At 48.0% G+C, this 5,948-nt stretch overlaps 1 protein-coding gene across 1 annotated transcript in view; it reads right to left on the reverse strand.

Moving 5' to 3' along the window:
* Positions 1-3,732: 3,732 nt before the first annotated feature.
* The window catches only part of LOC132805467 (alpha-endosulfine-like), a 25,689-nt gene continuing 23,473 nt past the window's right edge, over positions 3,733-5,948 (reverse strand). Inside the window, exon 3 of the mRNA XM_060820557.1 lies at positions 3,733-5,948. This exon is cut by the window's right edge and continues 2,061 nt beyond it. The gene's annotated coding sequence lies outside the window, so the exon portion shown is untranslated.

The raw sequence follows: 5,948 nt of genomic DNA on the forward strand, positions 1-5,948 counted from the left end.
ATAGCAGTCCATGTGTGTATTGTAGAGAATAGCAGTCCCTGTGTGCCTAGAGGACAATAGCAGTCATTATGTGTATGACAGAGAATAGCAGTCCCTGTGTGTATTGCAGAGAATAGCAGTCCTTGTGTGTAATGTAGCGAATAGCAGTCTCTGTGTGTATTAAAAAGAATAGCAGTTGCTGTGTGTATTGAGGAATAGCAGTCCATGTCTGTATTGTAGAGAATAGCAGTCCTGTGTGTATTGTAGAGAATAGCAGTCCCTGTGTGTATTATAGAGGCTAGCCGTCCCTGTGTGTATTGTAGAGAATAGCAGTCCCTGTGTGTATTATAGACAACAGCAGTCCCTGTGTGTATTGCAGAGAATAGCATTGCCTGAGTGTATTATAGAGATTAGCGGTCCGTGTGTGTATTGAGGAGAATAGCAGTCTCTGTGTGTATTATAGAGAATAGCAGTCCCTGTGTGTAGTGTAGAGAATAGCAGTCCCTGTGTGTATTGTAGAGAATAGCAGTCCTTTTGTGTATTATAGAGAATAGCAGTCCCTGTGTGTATTGTAGGAAATAGCAGTCCCTGTGTGTATTGAGGAGAATAGCAGTCCTTTTGTGTATTATAGAGAATAGCAGTCCCTGTGTGTATTGTAGGAAATAGCAGTCCCTGTGTGTATTATAGAGAATAGCAGTCCCTGTGTGTATTGTAGGGAATAGCAGTCGCTGTGTGTATTATAGAGAATAGCAGTCCCTGTGTGTGTTATAGAGAATAGCAGTCCCTGTGTGTGTTATAGAGAATAGCGGTCCCTGTGTGTATTATAGAGAATAGCCGTCCCTGAATGTATTATAGAGAATACAAATCCCTGTAGGTATTATACAGATTAGCAGCCCCTGTGTGTATTGTGGAGATTAGCAGTCCTGTGTGTATTATAGAGAATAGCCGTCCATGTGTGTATTGTAGAGAATAGCAGTCCCTGTGTGTAGTGTAGAGAATAGCAGTCCCTGTGTGTATTATAGAGAATAGCAGTCCCTGTGTGTGTTATAGAGAATAGCAGTCCCTGTGTGTATTATAGAGATTAGCAGCCCCTGTGTGTATTGCAGAGAATAGCAGCCCCTGTGTGTAGTGTAGAGAATGACTGTCCCTGAGTATATTTTGGAGAGAATAGATGTCCGCCTTTATTGAAGAGAATAACAGCTCCTGTGTGTATTACAGTGAATCACTGTCCCTGTGTATATTTTGGAGAGAATAGATGTCCGCCTTTATTGAAGGGAATAACAGCTCCTGTGTGTATTACAGTGAATGGCTGTCCCTGTGTGTATTATAGAGAATAGCAGTCCATGTGTGTATTGTAGAGAATAGCAGTCCCTGTGTGCCTAGAGGACAATAGCAGTCATTATGTGTATGACAGAGAATAGCAGTCCTTGTGTGTAATGTAGCGAATAGCAGTCTCTGTGTGTATTAAAAAGAATAGCAGTTGCTGTGTGTATTGAGGAATAGCAGTCCATGTCTGTATTGTAGAGAATAGCAGTCCTGTGTGGATTGTAGAGAATAGCATTGCCTGAGTGTATTATAGAGATTAGCGGTCCGTGTGTGTATTGAGGAGAATAGCAGTCTCTGTGTGTATTATAGAGAATAGCAGTCCCTGTGTGTAGTGTAGAGAATAGCAGTCCCTGTGTGTAGTGAGGAGAATGGCTGTCCCTGTGTATATCTTGGAGAGAATAGCTGTCCGCATTTATTGAAGAGAATAACAGCTCCTGTGTGTATTCTCGAGAATAGCTGTCTCTGTGCGTATTGTAGAGAATAGCAGTCCCTGTGTGTATTGAGGAGAATAGCAGTCCTTTTGTGTATTGTAGGAAATAGCAGTCCCTGTGTGTATTATAGAGAATAGCAGTCCCTGTGTATATTATAGAGAATAGCCGTCCATGTGTATATTATAGAGAATAACAGTCCCTGTGTGTATTGTAGAGAATACCACTCTCTATGTATATAGTAGAGAATAGCAGTCCCTGTGTGTATTGCAGAGAATAGCAGTCCCTGTTCGTATTGTAGAGAATAACAGTCCTTGTATGTATTATCGAGAATAGCAGACCCTTTGCCTGTTATATATTATCGATAACAGCACCCCCTGTGTGTATTATAGAGAATAGCAGTCGCTGTGTGTATTGAGGAATAGCAGTTCATGTCTGTATTGTAGAGAATAGCAGTACTGTGTGTATTGTAGAGAATAGCTGTCCCTGTGTGTATTGTAGAGAATAGTGGTCCCTGTGTGTAATGAGGAGAATAGCAGTCCTTATGTGTATTATAGAGAATAGCAGTCCCTGTCTGTAGTGTAGAGAATGGCTGTCCCTGTGTATATTTTGGAGAGAATAGCTGTCCGCATTTATTGAAGAGAATAGCAGTCCCTGTGTGTATTGTAGAGAATAGCAGTCCCTGTGTGTATTGTAGAGAATAGCGGTCCCTGTGTGTATTGTGAAGAATAGCAGTCCCTGTGTTTATTATCGAGAATAGCAGTCCCTGTTCGTATTGTAGGGAATAGCAGTCCTCGTGTATATTACAGAGATTAGCAGTCCTCGTATGTATTATCGATAATAGCACCGGCTGTGTGTATTATAGAGAATAGCAGTCCCTTTGGGTTTTAAAGAGAACTGCAGTCCTGAGTGTATTGTTAGAGATTAGCTGTCCCTGTGTGTATTATAGAGAATACCAGTCCCTGTCTGTATTGTAGAGAATAGTGGTCTCTGTGTGTATTGAGGAGAATAGCAGTCCTTATGTGTATTATAGAGAATAGCAGCCCCTGTGTGTGTTATAGAGTACAGCAGTCCCTGTGTGTATTGCAGAGAATAGCAGTCCCTGTGTGTATTGAGGAGAATGGCAGTTCTTACGTGTATTATAGAGAATAGCCGTCCCTGAATGTATTATAGAGAATAGCAATCCCTGTAGGTATTATAGAGATTAGCATCCCCTGTGTCTCTGAGGAGAATAGCAGTCCCTGTGTATATTATAAAGAATAGCAGTCCCTGTGTGTATTATAGAGAATAGCAGTCCCTGTGTGTATTATAGAGAATAGCCGTCCATTTGTTTATTATAGAGAATAGCAGTCCCTGTGTGTATTATAGAGAATAGCGGTCCATGTGTGTATTATAGAGAATAGCGTTCCATGTGTGTATTATAGAGAATAGCAGTCCCTGTGTGTATTATAGAGAATAGCGTTCCATGTGTGTATTATAGAGAATAGCAGTCCCAGTGTGTATTATAGAGAATAGCAGTCCCAGTGTGTATTATAGAGAATAGCAGTCCCAGTGTGTATTATAGAGAATAGCGGTCCATGTGTATATTGTGGACAATAACATTCCATGTGTATGTTGTAGAGAAAAGCAGTCCCTGTGTGTACTGTAGAGAATAGCACTGACCCTCCGACAGCGCCCGCTCCCTCAGCACTGACCCTCTGACAGCGCCCACTCCCTCAGCACTGACCCTACGACAGTGCCCTCTCTCTCAGCACTGACCCTACGGCAGCACCCTCTCCCTCAGCACTGACCGTCCGACAGCACCCGCTCCCTTGGCATTGAGGCTAATACACGGCCGAAACTGGCCCCTCTGTACTGGGAAGAGTTGGCCTTCTTTTCAGGAACATTTGATATTATGAGAGCAAGAGATGTGTGGCAGTGTTGGAACTGTGAACCCAGAACCCAGTGCCATCGACACAGACAGTCCCCAAGTAGCATCAGGAACCACACACAGTGGGTATCCAGTAAAAGGATGTAAAATTTATTTCAAATACTGACCAAAAAAAATTTACTCGCTGTTGCTACCTACACAATGAAACAAAAGTCAATTTATGTTATTGTCAATGATCATGTAATTCCAGAGTTCTGCCCTCATTTTACACTGTGGGGTGGTGGGTCACAATTTATTATCTCACTTATTCTGACCCTCCCCCCTCACACGTCCCAGAGTGGGGCTTCTGAGGAGTACTTCCTTTATCACTTGCCCTTAGCCCTCTCTGCCCCACAGCCTGTGCGTGCCACCTTCAGACACCCCATTTCTCACTCAGCACGAGGCTCTGTTAGCACCATGCCAGTGGTGGTGGGCACAGGAGGATGAAATGGTTCCCCCACGCCCTGCGACCTTCTGCCGCCCGTACCCTTCGGATTTATCCCAAATTCCCCACACAGGAGGCGAAGTGTCACTGGGCCGAGGGAAGGGGTTTGGTGGCAGAAGGGGAAAATAAAAATCAGACCCCACTGCTGGAGCCGCTCCCCGCTTTGCGGTCAACCTTCCCCGGCGGTGGCGACGCCCTCGTTTTGGGGATCATTTGGAGCGGGACAGGCCAGGGAAGGGAAAGCACGAACTGTCCTTCTCCCCGGCCGAACAACAGCTTTCCCTGTCCTCCTCCGTCCGATCCGAACGGCAGGGAGCGGGGTCTTCCACGTGCCGTTCCGGGAAAGGGATTACCATCTCCGGCTGAGAGCGGCTTCAAGGGTAAACATTTCACCCCCTTGCCCCCCTCCCACGGTACAGTCACAGCACTGCTCAGACTCCTTGCCGAGAATCCCCCCTCCACCGCCAGCCTGTTCCCGTACAGGGGAAGGGGCAGAGACCAAGCTGCCAGGGGCTGGGAGAACGTCACGAGCAACAAAAGGAACACCGAGCCCCATGTTAGCGTCACGCCTCAGTAGCACAGTCTCTGGGCATTGAGGCAGGTCAGCGGTTCAGGGGGAAGCAGAACAGGACGCGACACGACACGACGTAGCGAGGGGGGGAACGGAGGGAAAGAGCTGGACGGTAGGAGGTGTTCCTCGCCAGGCAGCAGCTGCTCTTCATGAAGGTCCTGCAGCCTTCGCTGGGAGGGGTCACTCGTGCATGTAGACATTGGGCGTGGTGGGTTGAAGCAGCAGGGAAGCTACACAAAGCTGACGGGAGCAAACTCTGCTGTGGAAAAGGGCCAGGCCCCAGATTCAGCAGATCGAGACAACACCTCGGTGGGAACACAGCCTTCCTACAGAGGCCCAAAACAAACCCAGGCTCCGGGCTCCCAGGCAGCACCAGCAGGTAAGGCTTCTTCCCCTGTTCCCCCACTCGCCACGCATCAAACACTCCCAGGGACAGGGACAGGGACAGCACGGGGTTAGATACAGAGTAAAGCTCCCTCTACAGGCACACGTTGCAAGGGGGTAACTGAGCCACGTCCCAAGGGAGAGACAAAGGGAGATGCTGTATTCAGGGAGGGAGGGAATCCGCGGCCGACAACAGAGAGGGGGAGAGGGCACGGATCGAGGCGAAATCCCATTCTCCTTTACTATGTCAACAGTCACACTGCAGTTGGGAGAAGCGTCCAGTAGGGGACAGCAAGCTTTCATCTCCCCCCACCCAGCAGCTGGGGACGTGGCGGAAGTGGGAAATGGGACGACAGCTCCCACCCCCCCCCACAATCTGATGTCACCTCGCGCCAAACCTCTCTGGTTTTCCACAAGACGTCCCTTCAGAACCAACCACCACCCCAATATTTGAGAGTTTCCTTTCCCGTTTTGAAAATAAAAGTTTCAGAGGTGAGCAGCCAGTACCTTTTTTATTGGGGGGGTGGGGTGGGGGTTGCGTGATGATGGGAGAGTAAACATCTTCGCATGGGGATTTACGACCAGCCAATGGGCGCCCACCCTCCTCCAGGGGCACGGACAGCAGGCTGGGGAGGAGCAATTCCAGGGCCCGGTGCACCACCCTGATCAAAACCAGCAGCTTCCTGGTGACCGGGGCGAGGGGGCTGCAACCTCAGGAACCACCCCCGAGGACAAGGCACCACGGGGGCTGGGGGCGGGGATATCAATGTCAACCAAGGCAGCACTCTGGGGGAGAGTGGGGGGGTTTGGCAGGACATGAAACGATAAAACCAGACTGGACCCCACACGCAGGGGCTTTACACATTCAGACAACTGCAGCTCGCTAAACAAGGACAAGTGTTAAAA

The sequence above is a fragment of the Hemiscyllium ocellatum genome, chromosome 50 (assembly GCF_020745735.1).
Source record: "Hemiscyllium ocellatum isolate sHemOce1 chromosome 50, sHemOce1.pat.X.cur, whole genome shotgun sequence".
Classification (NCBI taxonomy): domain Eukaryota; kingdom Metazoa; phylum Chordata; class Chondrichthyes; order Orectolobiformes; family Hemiscylliidae; genus Hemiscyllium; species Hemiscyllium ocellatum.